This window comes from Schistocerca serialis, chromosome 6 (assembly GCF_023864345.2).
Source record: "Schistocerca serialis cubense isolate TAMUIC-IGC-003099 chromosome 6, iqSchSeri2.2, whole genome shotgun sequence".
NCBI classification, from domain to species: Eukaryota; Metazoa; Arthropoda; class Insecta; order Orthoptera; family Acrididae; genus Schistocerca; species Schistocerca serialis.
The window spans coordinates 525,608,660-525,630,603 of NC_064643.1; the positions used below are offsets into that span (position 1 = coordinate 525,608,660).

The 21,944-nt window shown below is 40.0% G+C and overlaps 2 long non-coding RNA genes across 2 annotated transcripts; both read right to left on the minus strand.

The window, feature by feature from the left end:
* Positions 1–8,061: 8,061 nt before the first annotated feature.
* On the minus strand, positions 8,062–21,246 carry LOC126484569 (uncharacterized). Its single transcript, XR_007587880.1, has 4 exons — positions 21,136–21,246; positions 10,389–10,472; positions 10,186–10,257; positions 8,062–8,276 (listed from the first exon to the last, which is right to left on the minus strand). It is a non-coding gene; the product is annotated as an uncharacterized LOC126484569 (long non-coding RNA).
* On the minus strand, positions 10,691–12,062 carry LOC126484570 (uncharacterized). The gene is made up of 3 exons (XR_007587881.1): positions 11,647–12,062; positions 10,843–10,935; positions 10,691–10,763 (listed from the first exon to the last, which is right to left on the minus strand). It is a non-coding gene; the product is annotated as an uncharacterized LOC126484570 (long non-coding RNA).
* Positions 21,247–21,944: the final 698 nt, after the last annotated feature.

A 21,944-nucleotide genomic window follows, 5' to 3' on the forward strand; every position in this document is an offset into this window, starting at 1 on the left:
TATCTTTGGAGGTGCAGTAATGTCAACAATTAAACATTAAAAAAAAGTGCAAAGGTTACAAATGAATTCCATTCACTTTGCAAACTACAGACTCAATCATAGATGGTTAAAATGTCACTGGTCCTACAAATAATATATCAAACTATATTTGAAAACACAACCTGTGCTACATTACATGCCACAATTTCAATTGTTTATTTGGATAGTAAACCATATTCACATTTAAAAGTTGTACAATTTAGAACAATATGAAATAATTCCATACATACAGTGCCAACAGTACAGTGAAATTACAGCATGATATATACATCATATCTTGTATAAAATAATTTAACATTTACTGAGTGACCCTGACAATATACAGCCAATCACTTGATTGCAGATACATTAGTACAAAATGAAATGCCATGTATAATAAAGTATTAAGAAATAGATTACAAAAATACATAGTCACGTTGTGCACTTAAGGAGAAATCCTGCTTGAACTATGATGACATTGAATGAGCAATCAGACATTACTGTAAATGACAGAAATAAATCTGTAAGGATTGGGAGTGCTTATTTGTTTTCTCCTCCAGCAAATTTTGATGTTACTTTCCAATTCTTAAGAACATGTGTGCATAGATCATAAGAGCAAACAAGATTTAACAGTAAGGATATGGAAAACATCCTGAGAATCTAACAGCAGTGGATTAGGACATTCTTATGTTTAAGTCAATAGTCCTGCCTTAGAGGACAACTACTGCAATTATATGGTAAATACCAAACTATTTTAAGAAGATACAATTAATAACTTTGCAGCTGTGTTATATTACATCACAAATGTTTCAGAGAGCATATTCATTGTGTTAAAGTTGTCAAAAGACACACACAAATTCCTCTCTTGTGCCAACCTGTTCATCTTGAAGTAGCACTTACAACCATCTCCTCAATTATTTGCTGCATGTATCTGAGGTAAACTAGCAATTTATGGAGGAAAGTCAAATGAGTGCCTTTAAATGTTTAGTGTGTGAGCACATGTTTAATTATGAAATTAATCTCGGGCAGCATATTTGCAAACACCATCAACAGGAACTGCCTGTTACCACTAAAGGGCCTGTAGCTTCTTACCAAACTTACATGTGTGACAACAGTTTTTCTCTTAAAAATATTAAGGAGATTGGATTGATCATTTACAAATCGCTCATGAAATCAACATGAATTCAAAATACCTGCAGTTTTTAAGTGAAAATGAATTTTTACAGTGGAAAGAAAAAACTGAAAGTAAAACAAATTCAAAGTTTGTTAACATGCATGGATCTGCTAGCCCTACACATTATTATGGTTGCAATTGGTCAGATAACTTCACCTACAAAGGTTAAATTGACAGCCAGCAACAAAATACATGGAAAATGCCCTGCAGAGGTGAAAGTAACTGTACTAAGTAGTTTTGTGTCGACCCACACTGGTCATAAGCAACTGTTAAGCCACCCATCACCGAGTCAAAAAGAACAAGAAACCTTAGGTATATGTATTGAAATAGGAATTCCATTTGACAAAGCTCTAGACAAAAGCTCAGTAGTGACCCTCACACATCAGAATTCGCTTCATACTTCAATACACTTTATGAGGGAAACATGAAGTGAAGTGTTGGGCCTACTGTCATAGAATGTATGCTAGTGTCAACACCAACATGCATGTGGAGAGTATGCATAGAATGTTAAAGGAGATACATGGTAATGCAAGGCAGATAAAATGACGGGACAAAGGCATTTCTACACTGATGTCCATAGTTACAGCCAAGATGTTTGACTGGCTTATAGCAAATGTAACAGGGAAAGCTACAACCAAAGTTCAGGACATTTATCATAAGCACAAAACTAGTTGAAAACTGGCCAATGACCTAATTAATAAGATACATGGTGATGGGGAAGTACCATCTACAGGGCTATTACAAATGATTGAAGCGATTTCATAAATTCACTGTAGCTCCATTCATTGACATATGGTCACGACACACTACGGATACGTAGAAAAACTCATAAAGTTTTGTTTGGCTGAAGCCGCACTTCAGGTTTCTGCCGCCAGAGTGCTCGAGAGCGCAGTGAGACAAAATGGCGACAGGAGCCTAGAAAGCGTATGTTGTGCTTGAAATGCACCCACATCAGTCAGTCATAACAGTGCAATGACACTTCAGGACAAAGTTCAACACAGAGCCACCAACTGCTAACTCCATTCGGCGATGGTATGCGCAGTTTAAAGCTTCTGGAGGCCTCTGTAAGGGGAAATCAACGGGTCGGCCTGCAGTGAGCGAAGAAACGGTTGAACGCGTGCGGGCAAGTTTCACGCGTAGCCCGCGGAAGTCGACGAATAAAGCAAGCAGGGAGCTAAACGTACCACAGTCAACGGTTTGGAAAATCTTACGGAAAAGGCTAAAGCAGAAGCCTTACCATTTACAATTGCTACAAGCCCTGACACCCAATGACAAAGTCAAAAGCTTTGAATTTTCGGCGCGGTTGCAACAGCTCATGGAAGAGGATGCGTTCGGTGCGAAACTTGTTTTCAGTGATGAAGCAACATTTTTTCTTAATGGTGAAGTGAACATACACAGTGTGCGAATCTGGGCGGTAGAGAATCCTCACGCATTCGTGCAGCAAATTCACAATTCACCGAAAGTTAACGTGTTTTGTGCAATCTCACGGTTAAAAGTTTACGGCCCCTTTTTCTTCTGCGAAAAAAACGTTACAGGACACGTGTATCTGGACATGCTGGAAAATTGGCTCATGCCACAACTGGAGACCAACAGAGCCAACTTCATCTTTCAACAGGATGGTGCTCCACCACACTTCCATCATGATGTTCGGCATTTCTTAAACAGGAGATTGGAAAACCGATGGATCGGTCGTGGTGGAGATCATGATCAGTAATTCATGTCATGGCCTCCACGCTCTCCCGACTTAACCCCATGCGATTTCTTTCCGTGGGGTTATGTGAAAGATTCAGTGTTTAAACCTCCTCTACCAAGAAACGTGCCAGAACTGCGAGCTCGCATCAACGATGCTTTCGAACTCATTGATGGAGACATGCTGCGCCGAGTGTGGGAGGAACTTGATTATCGGCTTGATGTCTGCCGAATCACTAAAGGGGCACACATCGAACATTTGTGAATGCCTAAAAAAACTTTTTGAGTTTTGTATGTGTGTGCAAAGCATTGTGAAAATATCTCAAATAGTAAAGTTATTGTAGAGCTGTGAAATCGCTTCAATCATTTGTAATAACCCTGTACATCATCTTCAGAGGTGCACACTGTTAAAGATAACAGAGTCAGCTCTGAGAGTAAATTAAAATGTACTAATTGCAATGTGTGTGTACAAAGGTATTGTATGTATTGCAGTATTAGATTCAATATGTGTAAGCAGAGATGACAGTGTGGGTGAAAATCCCCTGGAAACTCCAGAGTATCAAATTTATTGGTTAACAACATTGAAGTAGACATGTAGTAAATGTGAGAAGCAATTTTAGCTGAAGCAAGCAGAAAATCTATTTCTAGGACACTGGAGCGATTGTTAGATGAGAAACGTATGCTTATTTCACTGTTTCCATCTTGTCAGTGGAATGAAAGAGAATGAACTGCAGTTAGCCAAAAAAAAAAAAAAAAAAAGAAGGAAACTGTTATCCTTTACGACAAATGTAGGGTCTGTTTAAGCTCAAAACAATTTTTTCAAATAGCTATCTATTTCTCTGAAAAAACTAATTCCACAGAGTAGGTTGTTTTCTTTCAAGAACAACCCAACATGCAACATTTCTATGGCTGTTGCTGATGCTGAAGAAATCCAGTTCTTGATGACTGGGCCTGCAAATAAGTAACATCATAATATCTATTAGGTTATAATAGAGGGAAACATTCCACATAGGAAATATATATCTAAAAACAAAGATGATGTGACTTACCAAATGAAAGTGCTGGCAGGTCGACAGACACACAAACAAACACAAACAAACACAAACATACACACAAAATTCAAGCTTTCGCAACAAACTGTTGCCTCATCAGGAAAGAGGGAAGGAGAGGGGAAGACGAAAGGAAGTGGGTTTTAAAGGAGAGGGTAAGGAGTCATTCCAATCCCGGGAGCGGAAAGACTTACCTTAGGGGGAAAAAAGGACAGGTATACACTCGCACACACGCACATATCCATCCACACATACAGACACAAGCAGACATATTTAAAGACAAAGAGTTTGGGCAGAGATGTCAGTCGAGGCAGAAGTGTAGAGGCAAAGAAGTTGTTGAAAGACAGGTGAGGTATGAGTGGCGGCAACTTGAAATTAGCGGAGATTGAGGCCTGGCGGATGACGAGAAGAGAGGATATACTGAAGGGCAAGTTCCCATCTCCGGAGTTCGGATAGGTTGGTGTTGGTGGGAAGTATCCAGATAACCCGGACGGTGTAACACTGTGCCAAGATGTGCTGGCCGTGCACCAAGGCATGTTTAGCCACAGGGTGATCCTCATTACCAACAAACACTGTCTGCCTGTGTCCATTCATGCGAATGGACAGTTTGTTGCTGGTCATTCCCACATAGAATGCGTCACAGTGTAGGCAGGTCAGTTGGTAGATCACGTGGGTGCTTTCACACGTGGCTCTGCCTTTGATCGTGTACACCTTCCGGGTTACAGGACTGGAGTAGGTGGTGGTGGGAGGGTGCATGGGACAGGTTTTACACCGGGGGCGGTTACAAGGGTAGGAGCCAGAGGGTAGGGAAGGTGGTTTGGGGATTTCATAGGGATGAACTAAGAGGTTACGAAGGTTAGGTGGACGGCGGAAAGACACTCTTGGTGGAGTGGGGAGGATTTCATGAAGGATGGATCTCATTTCTGGGCAGGATTTTAGGAAGTCGTATCCCTGCTGGAGAGCCACATTCAGAATCTGATCCAGTCCCGGAAAGTATCCTGTCACAAGTGGGGCACTTTTGTGGTTCTTCTGTGGGAGGTTCTGGGTTTGAGAGGATGAGGAAGTTGCTCTGGTTATTTGCTTCTGTACCAGGTCGGGAGGGTAGTTGCGGGATGCGAAAGCTGTTGTCAGGTTGTTGGTGTAATGCTTCAGGGATTCCGGACTGGAGCAGATTCGTTTGCCACGAAGACCTAGGCTGTAGGGAAGGGACCGTTTGATGTGGAATGGGTGGCAGCTGTCGTAATGGAGGTACTGTTGCTTGTTGGTGGGTTTGATGTGGACGGACGTGTGAAGCTGGCCATTGGACAGGTGGAGGTCAACATCAAGGAAAGTGGCATGGGATTTGGAGTAGGACCAGGTTATTAGGTTAGATTAATATATCAAAAAACAAAGATGATGTGACTTACCAAACGAAAGTGCTGGCAGGTCGAAAGACACACAAACGTACACACAAAATTCAAGCTTTCGCAACAAACTGTTGCCTCATCAGAAAAGAGGGAAGGAGAGGGAAAGACGAAAGGATGTGGGTTTTAAGGGAGAGGGTAAGGAGTCATTCCAATCCCGGGAGCCAACTCCTTTGGTTCCATCAGATTCACCTGGTCCTACTCCAAATCCCATGCCACTTTCCTTGATGTTGACCTCCACCTGTCCAATGGCCAGCTTCACACGTCCGTCCACATCAAACCCACCAACAAGCAACAGTACCTCCATTACGACAGCTGCCACCCATTCCACATCAAACGGTCCCTTCCCTACAGCCTAGGTCTTCGTGGCAAACGAATCTGCTCCAGTCCGGAATCCCTGAAGCATTACACCAACAACCTGACAACAGCTTTCGCATCCCGCAACTACCCTCCCGACCTGGTACAGAAGCAAATAACCAGAGCAACTTCCTCATCCTCTCAAACCCAGAACCTCCCACAGAAGAACCACAAAAGTGCCCCACTTGTGACAGGATACTTTCCGGGACTGGATCAGATTCTGAATGTGGCTCTCCAGCAGGGATACGACTTCCTAAAATCCTGCCCAGAAATGAGATCCATCCTTCATGAAATCCTCCCCACTCCACCAAGAGTGTCTTTCCGCCGTCCACCTAACCTTCGTAACCTCTTAGTTCATCCCTATGAAATCCCCAAACCACCTTCCCTACCCTCTGGCTCCTACCCTTGTAACCGCCCCCGGTGTAAAACCTGTCCCATGCACCCTCCCACCACCACCTACTCCAGTCCTGTAACCCGGAAGGTGTACACGATCAAAGGCAGAGCCACGTGTGAAAGCACCCACGTGATCTACCAACTGACCTGCCTACACTGTGACGCATTCTATGTGGGAATGACCAGCAACAAACTGTCCATTCGCATGAATGGACACAGGCAGACAGTGTTTGTTGGTAATGAGGATCACCCTGTGGCTAAACATGCCTTGGTGCACGGCCAGCACATCTTGGCACAGTGTTACACCGTCCGGGTTATCTGGATACTTCCCACCAACACCAACCTATCCGAACTCCGGAGATGGGAACTTGCCCTTCAGTATATCCTCTCTTCTCGTCATCCGCCAGGCCTCAATCTCCGCTAATTTCAAGTTGCCGCCACTCATACCTCACCTGTCTTTCAACAACTTCTTTGCCTCTACACTTCTGCCTCGACTGACATCTCTGCCCAAACTCTTTGTCTTTAAATATGTCTGCTTGTGTCTGTATGTGTGGATGGATATGTGCGTGTGTGCGAGTGTATACCTGTCCTTTTTTCCCCCTAAGGTAAGTCTTTCCGCTCCCGGGATTGGAATGACTCCTTACCCTCTCCTTTAAAACCCACTTCCTTTCGTCTTCCCCTCTCCTTCCCTCTTTCCTGATGAGGCAACAGTTTGTTGCGAAAGCTTGAATTTTGTGTGTATGTTTGTGTTTGTTTGTGTTTGTTTGTGTGTCTGTCGACCTGCCAGCACTTTCATTTGGTAAGTCACATCATCTTTGTTTTTAGATATATATCTATTAGGTTAGATTAATATATCAAAAAACAAAGATGATGTGACTTACCAAACGAAAGTGCTGGCAGGTCGAAAGACACACAAACGTACACACAAAATTCAAGCTTTCGCAACAAACTGTTGCCTCATCAGAAAAGAGGGAAGGAGAGGGAAAGACGAAAGGATGTGGGTTTTAAGGGAGAGGGTAAGGAGTCATTCCAATCCCGGGAGCGGAAAGACTTACCTTAGGGGGGAAAAAAGGACGGGTATACACTTGCGCACACACACACACACACATATCCATCCACACATATACAGACACAAGCAGACATAATTAAAGACAAAAAACCCACATCCTTTCGTCTTTCCCTCTCCTTCCCTCTTTTCTGATGAGGCAACAGTTTATTGCGAAAGCTTGAATTTTGTGTGTATGTTTGTGTTTGTTTGTGTGTCTTTCGACCTGCCAGCGCCTTCGTTTGGTAAGTCACATCATCTTTGTTTTTTGATATATTTTTCCCACGTGGAATGTTTCCCTCTATTATATTAATATCATAGATTAGATTAATACTTTTTCCACAGATCATGAATATGACACTTTGCAATTATGTGGAATACGTCAATTCAACAAAAGGTTTCTTTACATGACATTTTGTCTTTTATTGAGGACATTAAAGGAATTTTATAAAAGCACTTTTATATGATATATTACTATATGAATTATTGTTACTACTTGGAGTGTTACTGTGGTGACCTGGCAAGGCCAACAGCATTTTAGTCCCTAATTCTACTTATTATAGATGCCTCAACCTCCTCACTCTTGAGTCATCCTGAAGAGGTTGGGTGGTCTTCAGTTCTGGGAACAGATATGGCAGTTCCTCTCAAATCTGCTCCTGGGGCAGCTCTAGAAGACAGAGTGGAACCCCAAATGGTGCAGACATCTCAGGTCCTTCCCATCTGTTTCCAGAGCATTACACTCTGGACTGCAAATAAGGATTTAATTAGAATTCAGACATGCCATATTGCTCTCAAACAGCAACAGCGTGAATAATGATTAATGCCATACTTGGTTGAAGACCAGTATCAAAAAATACTTATATTGTGCTCTATTAACTGAAATATCATTACATATCAGACTTGCCATTCAGTAGGCCTGATGAGATTGCATGGATGCCAATCCCCACCTCTGAAGTGGTGAAATTCCAGGGTCCTTTCCACCCTCCTTCTGGCAGCCAGTCGATCCAAGTTGACCTTCTGAACTCCAAATGTTGGGAATATTAGGTCATCTGCTCTTGAGATAGCCTGATGGGCCTGACTGAACATCAGTGTCAAGCTCCAAATGTTTGGGATCTCCCTAATTGGTCCTTAAGATGGCATCGTCCAGACTGTAAGTAAAGACTGCATTGAAATTCTACTGTTTCTAAAGAATATAATTATAGCTACTATTCTGCTAACTCCACAACTAACACTTTAGAAATTGTGTAGGCCTAACTGTGAGTAAATTAGAAAGTTTGAATTAGGGTATCTTCACAAATTTGTCGGGAAGTTGTCAGATGAAACACTATTACTTTAACAAATAGGGTCACTTCTTGAAAACAAACCATGTTACATATCTGATGTGCTGCTCACTCAGCTTCAAGGGATGGAGTTTATTCTTGCCCCGAGCTACTAATGTTGCAAACTGGGACCGTTCCCATTCTACTGTTGAGGGGGTATAATCTGGACTGTAAATAAGTTTTAAATCAGAATGTAGCCACACAACACCACTACTTATAGCAACATTCTAACTATAACCTAATCTGTCATTATTAATGAATATGACGTCATTAGAGCAGTACCACAGGCATTCGATATGATGGTTCCCATCAAGTGTTATCTGTGCTGTGCAGCACATTTGATATGGCATGACCATACTGCACAGAAACAATGTAGCTCATGTCCAGTCCTATAAATACAGGGTGATTCAAAAAGAATACCACAACTTTAGGAATTTAAAACTCTGCAACGACAAAAGGCAGAGCTAAGCACTATCTGTCGGCGAATTAAGGGAGCTATAAAGTTTCATTTAGTTGTACATTTGTTCGCTTGAGGCGCTGTTGACTAGGCGTCAGCGTCAGTTGATGCTAAGATGGCGACCGCTCAACAGAAAGCTTTTTGTGTTATTGAGTACGGCAGAAGTGAATCGACGACAGTTGTTCAGCGTGCATTTCGAACGAAGTATGGTGTTAAACCTCCTGATAGGTGGTGTATTAAACGTTGGTATAAACAGTTTACAGAGAAAGGGTGTTTGTGCAAAGGGAAAAGTTCTGGACGGCCGAGAACGAGTGATGAAAATGTAGCACGCATCCAGCAAGCATTTGTTCGCAGCCCAGGAAAATCGACTCGCAGAGCTAGCAGAGAGCTGCAAATTCCACAATCAACTGTATGGAGAGTCCTACGAAAAAGGTTGGCAGTTATCTGTCCGTAACTACCTGAACGTCAACTACCCGAGGCGATGGATCGGCCGCCAGGCAGCCCGTGACAGAGCACTTCATCACTGGCCTCCATGAAGCCCTGATCTTACCCCCTTGCGATTTTTTCTTAGGGGGTATGTTAAGGATATGGTGTTTCGGCCACCTCTCCCAGCCACCATTGATGATTTGAAACGAGAAATAACAGCAGCTATCCAAACTGTTACGCCTGATATGCTACAGAGAGTGTGGAACGAGTTGGAGTATCGGGTTGATATTGCTCGAGTGCCTGGAGGGGGCCATATTGAACATCTCTGAACTTGTTTTTGAGTGAAAAAAAACCTTTTTAAATACTCTTTGTAATGATGTATAACAGAAGGTTATATTATGTTTCTTTCATTAAATACACATTTTTAAAGTTGTGGTATTCTTTTTGAATCATCCTGTATATTATAATGCAGACACAGTAAAATGGAATATAAAAGTACCAATGTACATACATGAGTTCACAATTTATTATACTCAAATAATGTTATCTCCATTAGATTTACTTTATACACACCTGATGCATCATCTTGAACAGCTGGCTGCCATAACATAATGCATGGTTGCTCTACAATGTGGAGCTGATGTTGGTGTCAAGCCCCGCAAACAAATTTCGTGTTTTGATTCAGACAAAATTGATAGGTACTGGAAGGTTGCATATACTGTACTGCAAGTAACTTTTAAACTAGAATCCAAAAACACTACATTGCTACTGAACAGCAAAACTCTAAATATTACTTAACCTGACATTAGAGCAGTATGGCACACATCTGAAATAATGGGTCCTATCGAGAGTTACCTGTTGTGCTGTGCTGCAGATCTGGTATGGCATAAACATACTGCACAGCAACAACATCGTTCATGTCCAGCCCTGTGAATTAATTTTATATTATAATGCAGACATAATAAAATAGAATGCAAAGGTATCAATATACATATCGAAATTCAGAATTTCATTATACTCAAATAACGTTACATCTGTTACATTTACTGTATACACACCTGATGCACTACGTTGAACAACAGGCTGTCATAACATAGTGCATGGTTGCTCCACAACAGGGAATTGATTTTTGGTGTCAAGCCCTGCAAATAAATTTCATATCACAACTGAGGCAAAATTGATATGTACTGAAAGATAGCATACACTGTACTGCAAGTAACTTTTACATCACAATCCAAACACACTACATTGCAACTGAACAGCAACATTCTAAATTTTACTTAATCTGACATGTTTATTTGGTATGGGGACATTACAGAAGTATCACACATATTTGTAATGATGGATCCCATCAAGTTTTCCTGTTTTGCTGTGCTGTACATCTGGAATGGTATGGCTATGCTCCACACGAACATCATGATTCATGTCGAGCTCTGCGAACAAATTTCATGTTATAATGCAGGCAAAACTGACAGGTACTGAACAAAAATTTGTATATTAACCATGAATTACATTTTACTCTCCCAGGTTCAATGCGTAGACATATCAATTGATACATACTCTCACCCAGACATGATCTTACTATTTCACAGATTTCTTCAGCATCTGGAACAGCCAGAGAAATATTACATGCTGTTCCCTTCTTGGTAAAAAATAGTCTCCGATGTAGTGTAAGTTATCTTTTCTGTCTTTTATTTGTTTCTCTGAAGTAACTGTTTTGGGCTCAAACAGCTCCTACATTTACCTTCAAAGGTAAAACTTTTTTTTCCTAACTGCAGTTCAGTCTCTCTCACTCCATAGATAATACTGGAAAATACAGAAATAAGACAGAAATAAGCTTCTGTTTCCATTCTAACAATGATTTCAGTGTTTTTGAAACAGATTTTCTGCTTACTTTTGGTAATATTGCTTCTCTCTCACTGTTAGCATGCACACATTGCAATCAATACATTTTAATTTGCACACACAGCTGACTCTGTTATCTTTAAACAATGTACACCTCTGAAGATGTTGCAGATAGTACTTCCCAGCTAGCATCTACCTCAGTGATGCGGTCATTTTGCGTTAACAAACTAGTTCTGTGCTTGTTACGAATGTCCTGAACTTTGCTTGTAACCACCCCTTTCACATTTGCTATAATTCAGTCAGACATCTTGATTGTAACTAGGGACATCAGTTGAAAGTTTCTCAGATCTCCAGTCATGTGACAGCATTATATCAACGCTACCGCTCGGCTAGAGATGCGAGAAACCTTCATCAGCAGTATACACTGTGAAAGCCTACGGGCACACATAGGGACATCAGTGTAAGATATACCTTTCTCCAGTCGTTTTATCTGCCTTGCATTACCGTGTATCTTCTTTAGCATCGTATGCATAATCTCCACATTCATGTTGGTGTTGAGACCAGCATATATTCTACGACAGTTGGCCCAACATTCCACATTTCCTGCACAGTGTGTCTTGAAGTATGAAGAAAATTCTGATGTGTCAGGGTCAATACTGAGTTTCTGCGGTGATTTTTGCACTTATTACTGAAACATATTTACATTGCTCAACATTGACACTGATTTAATGAGCTTGTATGCCTCGTTTCTTTTATCCAGATCTGCAATTTTCCTCTTGATATTAGTTTTCCACACTCTGTCCTCATGCAGATACAATAGTCTCATCTTACAAGGGAACCTCCCCATCGCACCCCCCTCAGATTTAGTTATAAGTTGGCACAGTGGATAGGCCTTGAAAAACTGAACACAGATCAATCGAGAAAACAGGGAGAAGTTCTGCGGAACTATGAAAAAACTAAGCAAAATATACAAACTGAGTAGTCCATGTGCAAGATAAGCATCATCTAGGAGAGTTCGAGTTCAGGAGCGCCGTGGTGCCGTGGTTAGCATGAGCAACTGCGGAGCGAGAGGTTCTTGGTTAAAATCTTCCCTAGAGTAAAAAGTTTACTTTCTTTATTTTTGCAAAGTTATGATCTGTCCGTTCGTTCATTGACGTCTCTGTTCAGTGTAATAAGTTTAGTGTCTGTGTTTTGCGGCCGGACCACAAAACCGTGCGGTTAGTAGCTGAAAGGACGTGCCTGTCCAATGGAAACCGAAAACATTTGATTGCAAGGTCATAGGTCAACTGATTCCTCCACAGGAAAACACATCTAATATATTCTATACGACGCTGGTGATGGCATGTGCGTCACATGACAGGAATATGTTGTCGACCCACCTAACTAGTACACTTGGTGAATGGGTAAAAAGATTCTTCTACCTTGCCCAATTTAGGTTTTCTTGTGGATGTGATAATCACTCCCAAAAAAGTGTGAAAACATAAGAGATTGTCACATAAACTGCAACAAATGAATGCAACAGTTTCACAGTCGCACAGTTTTGTCTGTGCTCTGTCAAAACATGTTTTTAACATTTTCAAATTTTTCCGTGTGTAGACCGTCAAATCCTGCATATGTCCAAGCAAATCTGAACATGTCCTGGAATTTTGGAGAGCGAAATTGATTATATGTGAGTGCCTGAACTTTGATAATTGTCTGAAAATAAAAAATTAAAGTTTTCTCCCGAGGGAAGACATGAACCAAGGACCTATCGTTCCGCAGATGCACACGCTAACCACGGGACCACTGCGCTCATGTGTTCACAGTCACCTGTATGTTGCCTATCTTACACATGGACTACTCAGTTTGTATATTTTGCTTATTTTTTCATAGTTCCACACAGCTTCTTCCTGTTTTCTCGATTGATCTGTGTTCAGTTTTGCAAGGCCTATCGACTGTAGCAACTTATAACTAATTCTGAGGGGGGTGCGATGGGGAGGTTCCCTTGTTAGGAGCTCCCATTGTCCTGTTTCATGGAATACTGTTCAGGTCTGCAAAATCAGACGTGAATATGTTAGTGCAAATTGGTCAACTGGTGATTTTATGTACTGTAAAAACGTACCTAAAACATCAACGTCCTTCCTGTTTGAAATTAGAAAAGCACATGGAAACCTTTGTCTGGGATCATCCAATACTAATAGGTTGGTCACTGGGTCCATCAATACAGATACAGTCTTCCCCATATTTTTAAAGCATTTCGCACTGTGTTTTGTTCATTATCACTAGTACAAAATCTTCACTCCTCAATTGTAGATGTTCGCTAGTCGATTCTTCTTGTGGTTTACAGGAGAATAATGCACTCGGATTCTCACTGTCGTTCATTTCTTTTACCCAAGCTTCGACACGGACTGCATCATTTTGATGTCTGACCGACTTGTAGGAGAGGTCGTAACTTGCTGCAGTGTTATATAAGTCATCAGATGGATTCTCCGCGCGAGTTTGAATTCTGCAAACTTGTTCGTACGTTATCCAGAACTTTGTCATGCGGAAGTCCCACTGCAATACTGTATCTGTTGCTAAGGTTTCCCGCCCTTTTTGACTCGGGGCTGGGTGGCTTAAATCTTATTTGTGACCAATGTGAATCGACACAAAATGTACTTGATAGGTTCCATCTTCGTGTGCAGTTACTCTCATCTCTGCATGGCACTTTCCATTCATTTTGTTGCTGGCTCTCAGTTTAAGATGTCTTGTGCATTTACCTTTGGAGATAAAGTTACCTTACCGATTGCCACCATAATAATGTGTAGAGCTAGTAGACCCATGTATTTTAACAAACTTTGAATGTCTCGTACGTTCAGTGTCTTCTTTCCACTGTAAATGCTCATCTTCAGTTGAGAATTGCAGATCTTCAGAATTCTCGTGAATTTCATGAGCAGTTTATAAATGATGTATCCAACCCCGTTTGAACTACTTTCTAATGAGCACGACGTACACTTAAAGAAGAACGCCCCTTCCTGCAAACCATAAATATTTCGTTGGGGGCGATACAAATTAGGTTTAAGAGAAAAAGTCTTGTCTCACGTGTAGCACTGATAAGAAGCTACAGGCACTCTAACTGTAACAGGCGGCTGCTGTTGATGGTTTTTGCAGGTGCTGATTGACATCCTTTCTGTAATTATACTCTTGTCCACACACTTCGCACTTAAAGCACTCATTTTTGCAACACAAACGCTACGCAATAAGCATGATCAGTAAAAAACAGAAAAGAAAACGACGCACAAAACGAAGGTACGACGTCCACTCTTTCGCACTCACAAAGCAACTACTGCGAATAAAGAAACCACTACTAACAACACCACGCGGGCTCCAAAACGCAAATGCAGGTGCTGTTTCCGGTATTCTGTCGTGAACGAGCTATAGGGGGTAGGGTGAGGGGGTGAGCCGTGCACAGAGTGGTCACGCCTAGGCGGGGTGAGTCGAGAAGCGTCTCGCGGGCCCCGAGGAATCATGACGTCATATCATGGCATGACGACGTCTCTCATGCAAGCCAATATCGCTGGTAGTTTTCAAAACGCGGATATTCTTTGAACATGGCATGGTGATGCCTTATGGATTTGTGTATGATGGTGGGATTTGTGTGCGTTAAAGCTTTTCAATCACGGAAAAAATCTGATAATACTTGCTGCAAAAGCACATGTTTGCAGAGGAGAAAGGATAGTTTATATTCCAGAGAATGGACGGTAAGTAACTTCCGTTAGTTATCATGCGCAAGAAAAGTAAAATGTATGGTAAATCTACAGAAATTTCATTCTTTGTGCCTATAGTATTCTGATGCATTATGTTACTCAGTAAAGTTTCTTCAATGCATCTATGTGGATCATTTGTGGTAACGGCGTATTCTCATAACAAATGGCTTCGGTATTTAAGTTGCAATCATCGTAACTTTTTCCTGATCAAAAATTGTGTAGTAACTGTATTCTAACAGTAACCTGCACATTTGAAAACTTTTGAATGTTCACAATTAAACATTGATCATAGTCAGTATTTTCGACAGTAAAATAGATATGAATTGCAGCGACTGAATTCAGATTTGTGAGTGTTGTAATGTTTTTGTAATGGATGTTTCAGAGTTTCTGAAGTGAAAGTCCAAGGAAGAGAAGACAACGAGAAGTAGCTTTTTTGTCTGTTTCATGGTTTATAGGCCTACTGGGGAAACTCGCCACGTAAAAAAACGAGTAACGCATCCAGCTTGGTACCTCTATGGTGATGTGGAAATCCGAGCATTGCTAATAAAGAAATTAATTCTGTGTGTGTCTTTCTTCTGATTTCTTTATCATGTTGCTTATAGTAGACCAAATTTAATTAAAATACCCAGGTGATAATTTCAACATAAATTGGACTATGTGCATAGCTGCTTCTCACAGGCAAAGTATAAATATTCACCATACTCTGGCATGCGTGTTCACTAGTCAGTTATGGCAAAAGAAATCACTGACTCAAAGCATAATTTGCTTGGTAGACATAATTGGAAATGGCCTTTTTAGTTATAAGTTTACATTATTAGATTATAGTACTCCCTGAGAGATTATCTTCTGCATTTCTTGGCCCTGACATGATTAGGTATGGAATACAGCATTAAGTGTGCTGCTCTGCTATCAGCAGCATGGTAGTCAATGTGTTAAGCAGTCGTTTAGGAACTAGTGTGAAGTATATGCATCTGTACAGCATTGGCTAAAAAGATACAGCTAGAATGCTAATTACTGTTTCAGGAATTATCCTTTTCACAGTTAAATATATTATGTTAAATATGTATCTAAAACTGAATTCATGAATAACTTTGTAGTCATTTAAATAAAAATACCGCAAACCGAAAAATCATCTTGAAATGGTAAGGGATATCAAATATAAGTAAATATTTTTCCTCGGTAAGATTAAAGTGTAAAATTGCTGATACCTGGTTGTTACCATGAGATCAGTGCTGGCCCCAGCAGAGCAATCTGCTGTGACCACCGGCACCTTCATGCCAGCCAACGGGTTAATACACAAAACGGGGCAGTGCAAGACTTCGTCCGTAATTGTCATTGGTTGAAGCAACTAAAATTAAATTTCTGAGGTATGCTGGAACTGTGTTATTGGTATATTCCCCAGCATGATTTAAAATCTTTGCGTTGAAATGGCACTGACAGTGTGTAATATATTTTGCAACTGAGAATAGATACTTAAAAATTTGTGTGGGAATATATTTCAAGAAACCCTTTCAAACCAAACCTGACAATTATATTGACACATCAGTAAACCCACCTGAGTGGCACACTGCATTACACAAGCATTAGCTGTAGGTGTAGAATAGGTAATTTACACAGAAAACTTTTCATACAAATTTTATTGTAAAGCACACTGAAGTTAAGGGAAAGATACAATGCCTAGATAAACATGGACACACAATAACTCGTTTTGCTCAGATATATGGAAAATTAATGGTAGTATTATATGATGTATAACATATATATGACATATAATACATCTGAGGTGCAAATTTGTGGAGAGAAGAGATTGCATTGAACCTGTTGTGTATGGTGCATATTTTGTTGCAGTGCTGGGATGATGGCATCCAGGTTTCAAAATTAGGGGTCTTGTAATGAAACTCTCATCAGTTTTAATATTTAAAAATAAACACGCCTGAAAAAGGAAGCTGAATAGGACTTTAAATTAAATTGCAAAAATTTTCTTGTTTTGCACATTCACTGCAGCTGACACTTAAAAGCTCGTGGCTAGTAGCTCTTATTGACCTTTGTGTCAGCCACAGTGAACATGTTGAAGATTTTAAAGTAACAAAGTAGTTGTTGACATTCTGGTATTAATGGATGGCAGCAGGAAACACAGCAATGAAATATTGTGAATGACTTAAACCAGGAATTAAACAAGTCTACATAGCTTTGAACACAGTCATTTCACACTTCTTAGTCACTGCATATTTGTGTGCTATAACTAATACAGCAACCTTTCATTTTCTCATCTTTGATCTGGGACACATGTCACATCTTACTTATTTTCCTAGAGCAACTCTAGGTTTACTAGATCCACATGTCAGAATTCTGGTAATTGTAGTCCTACTTCATGCTGAAAGTGTGGGTTGATAGCTGTCTCTTCAGATATGATCTCATCAACTGCCATTTCAAAAACTTGAAGCAAAAATGTGATTATTAAATTTTCTGTCAGTGATGAATATATCACTAATGTATATACCACACAAATATTCATGATGCTATAGAATAGTGCAGGGCCATCTTCTGGAACACTTGCTGGGTAGACTAAACAGTGCACTTCACATCCAATGCACCAATTTCTTCATAGGTAGTATCATAGTACACTACTATCTCAGGCTTGATTGTTGCGATGCTCAATGAAACAGCATTATGCCTTGAAGACACTAAACTAACAGCCTTCTTAAGTTTTTGAATGAAGGATATAAGTAAGTAATATATCCAAAAACAATTAAGTTTTACATTTTGCTGTAAGAAACTCGTTTGGAATCTTTCCTTTTATTATTACTTTGTACATGTGTGACCTTTTTGTGTCCTCTTCCCAGTTTGACAAGTACATCTGATTTACTTAATGAGGATATTTATGGTTACAAACAAAAAGTAAAAACATGTGGTGACAATGCAACCTACGAACAAAGATCATCCTCCAAAACTTTACGAGCCTAGGAAGTAAGCACAATGATTTGGACATAATAGCATGTTTTAATAAACCAGATGTTTCAGTTATTACTGAGCACTGGTATACCAAAAAAGAACCTTATTATACACCAATTAACAAAAAATTTCTGCTCGTCTTTCAGTAGGGATATCAAACCTTATGGTGATGTTGCAAAAAGTGCCAATAGTTGGTGCTCAATTCCTTACGTGTTGAAGGTGTTACTGAACTTTCTGCGATAAGCTATAGATGGGAAAGCTAATCTCTATCAATTGCTTGTAGAGAGAGATAGTAAATACCCTGGGAAAACGGCTGGATAATAATGCTGATAATTGTTCACAGTTTAATAAAACCTTATCTAACACAAATCAGTTTTCACTCTTAAGAATGGCGAGTGGCACACACTGATCTAACATTACTGATACGTAATACAGAGTACCCAGGACTTAGTACTGGGATACTTTCTTTTGTCGATTTACGTAAATGACAAAATACTGCTCCCCAAATTCAAGGATAGTTCTGGATGCTGATTCTACATCCATTGCATGCAAGTGTAAAGTTCATGAGCAACTACAAAAACTATGAAACTGTATTACAAATGAAATAATTCAGTATTTCTATGAAAGTCATCTCATTGTCAGCACAAGATAGCAGCAGTAATGGATTTTCACCCCACAAGACAGATTTTGAAATTCAGTTGTGCACTGGAACTGATATTGTCATCAAAGAAAACTACTGCTTGGTTACAGTTAAACTTTCTATATTTAACATGTTATAACATGGAAACTAATTACTGTACAAGAACACAACTTGGTAGCATTAATGTCAAAGGACATGAGGAAGAGAAATAATGCAGAATCAATTCAATTGAAACACTTTTAATGTTTCCAGAATGAGAAACATCCCCCAGGCTGTGGCTAAGCCATGTCTCCGCTGTATCCTTTCTTTCAGGAGTGCTAGTTCTGCAAGGTTCGCAGGAGAGCTTCTGTAAAGTTTGAAAGGTAGGAGACGAGATACTGGCAGAAGTAAAGCTGTGAGTACCGAGCGTGAGTCGTGCTTCGGTAGCTCAGATGGTAGAGCACTTGCTCGCGAAAGGCAAAGGTCCCGAGTTCGAGTCTCGGTCGAGCACACAGTTTTAATCTGCCAGGAAGTTTCACTTTTAATGTACTGCTACAGTACAGCACACCAGTACCATTACTGGTGATGGTGATGGAGGCTGCTATGAAAAGCTTGCGATTTTATTCAAATCTGATGTGGCAAGTTAACAAAACTTTTTATCCATGTGAGTAAAATTATTGTGTAAAATTGATAGTGCAGCGAGTCTTTTCAGTGCCCTTCGGAGTCTTTCACTTACATGTCAACATATTTACTCCCTAATAGTATTTGTTGTTCATAATAGGGGTAACTTTACTCTGTTCAGTGAAATGAACTTGCAAAATACTGGAAGTAAAAACAATGTCCATGTAGACTATACATCCCTGCCTACGATTCAGAATGGAATATCACATTCTGATGGAAAGTCTTTAACAGGTTGCTGCTAGACATCAGGCAGAAAACTGAAAATCCTAAGGTAATAAAAAAATACAAAGTAAAAAAATATTTTATTAGCTTCTCCTTCTATAATTATAATTAAACATAATGTTTCGACTCATGAATGCAATTGCTAGTTAATGTTAACACTAAGGTTCAAATTAACAGGATTTTAATGTTACCATTATATGTACAGCTGACAGTACTCATTGTAAAAATATGAAATGACTTGTACAAAGTATGAGAGAAAAACAGCACTTGAATTAAAAAAAACACAACCTTTCTAGTTTTCAGGGTTGTTACTTCCTTCCTCTGGGAAGATGAATATAGTTTGTGACTGGAAATGAGGGGAAGATCACTTAGAACACCCGTATAGAACAATTATGTGACACATTCATGAGTACTGCTCCAGTGTTTGAGATCCAGGTCAGATTTAAGCAACATATTGAAGCAACTCAGAGTCTGGATGCTATATAGGTTACCAGTAGTTTCAGAATATGTGCGAGTATAATGAAGATGCTTGGCAAACACATGTGAGAATCCCTGGAGGGAAAATAATGTTCTTTTTGTACAACACTATTGAGAAAATTTAGAAGGCATGAGAAATCTGGGCTCGGATGGTAGATAGCCTTTCTTCCCTCTCTCTGTTAGCGAGTGGAACAGGAAAGAAAATGATTTGTAGTGGTACAAGGTACCCTCCACCAGGTACCATTTGGTTGCTTGTGTAGTATGTATGTACACCAAAATACGGAAGAAAATTGTGACTGCCTACTACATTAAGAAATAATAGTTGAACTAACCTAAGTTTTGTGATTTACTTCAAATGTTTTGTCCCACTGATACACTCTGACAATCAGTGACTTGCATCTATAGCAGTCTTACAATTTGGAGATGTCAGTAGGCTTACTGCTTAGATCTATTAATGTTCACTCATTGAGCTCTTTTTATCTTAAGATCACATAAACTGGATTTTTGAGAAACTATATACAGGGAGATGTGATTGGCATATAGCTGTTTCTTTACAGAAAAACAGCGATCAAAATTTAAGCATATCGGTAACACACACTGGGCAAGAGCACATATCTGGGCTAGAGTACTATACTGGATTTCGCCCCCTTCCCCCCCTTTCCCTAGAAACCTTGGCTGGAGTAATAACTATTTGTAGCATAGTCTGAGGTCTACATTAGGTTGAAAAGAGATAATTTCGTCAACAGTTGTGGAACACAGCGAATGAGAAATAACGGTTGTGATAACAGACAGACGTGTGGCTTTGCCTAATATTTGTTTGCGGCGTATTTAAATGCACTTTCCCACATTTAATGCATTTCTCATAATAAAAAAATAAAACTACTGGGTCATCCCCAAAAAACATATATTAGAAAATGAACAATCATCCGACGTGTTTTGATGCATATTACTTATAGATATCGTACACAAACTGGAAAAATGGAATGGGCGTTCCACTACATATTATTTACCATATTTGATTTGTTTTTCCGCATTTGCTACTGCTGGTATGGGTTCAAAGACAAATTCGTGCTGCAAACGTCTCAGTGGTAGTTAGCCTACATTGGTAAGCTGCAGTTAATGCGTTAAAAACATTTATACACATTGTCCTCAATGCGTAATATGTGTTTTGCCTTTCGACCAATAATTTGTTATCAGTTGTTATCACGTACGACTCTAATATGTAACTTTGACTACGCTGCGGATTTATCATGTCACTATAATCCAGATTATTCGCATTCAAACCTTCTTTCTACATTTAATTCTGTTAATGGAAGCTTCATTCAAACAATCTGGATTGATTTGACGTTCCAAAACAACAGCTGATGGCAAGTCTGTATAAACGCTGTGGCCAACGTGTGACGTCACTTACGTCAACAGAGTTGTTTACAGGTCTAGTCACCAGGCAGCGCTGTCACGCTTTCAGCCTTACTGATGACGTCATGAAGCGATTCCCCGGGGCCCGCGAGACGCACGTGGGTGAGTCGCGCAGAATGGAAGAGTGATGGACAGGGGGGGATTCTTCTCTGGGATCTTCCCAGGTATTAACGTTTGCTCGAAGGCAGTCTGTGGTTTGTATCTGGTGCTATGGGAGCCTGTGACCTGTTTTATGCTACAGTATAGAATGGATCGTAAATTCTTGTCGGGTTAAGGAAAAAAAAGTAGGTGTGACATCCTAAAAGAGCGGTTGTGGCATAAGAATTCCCTGAATAAATTTTTAAACGGAATTGACAATGTTTCAGTGAATGTACAGTGTGATGTGAAAGAATGTACAATTAGTGGCTGATGAAACTGTTCCTCTAGCAGAAATAAATAATAATAATAATAACAATAATAATGGTTACTGAAAAAGAAACCAGAGCAAGCCAAGATCTCGGAAACGAAAGACAGTGGCCTAGGGAAGGTAATGGCTTTCATGTTGTCGATGATCATAGCGATCCGCGAAACTGACCAGATTCTATACTATAAATGATAATTTTAGGATAAGAGCACTTAAGGATATTAGTTAAAAAATTTAACATTTCCTGTGGATAGCGAGACAAGAAGGTGTCTCA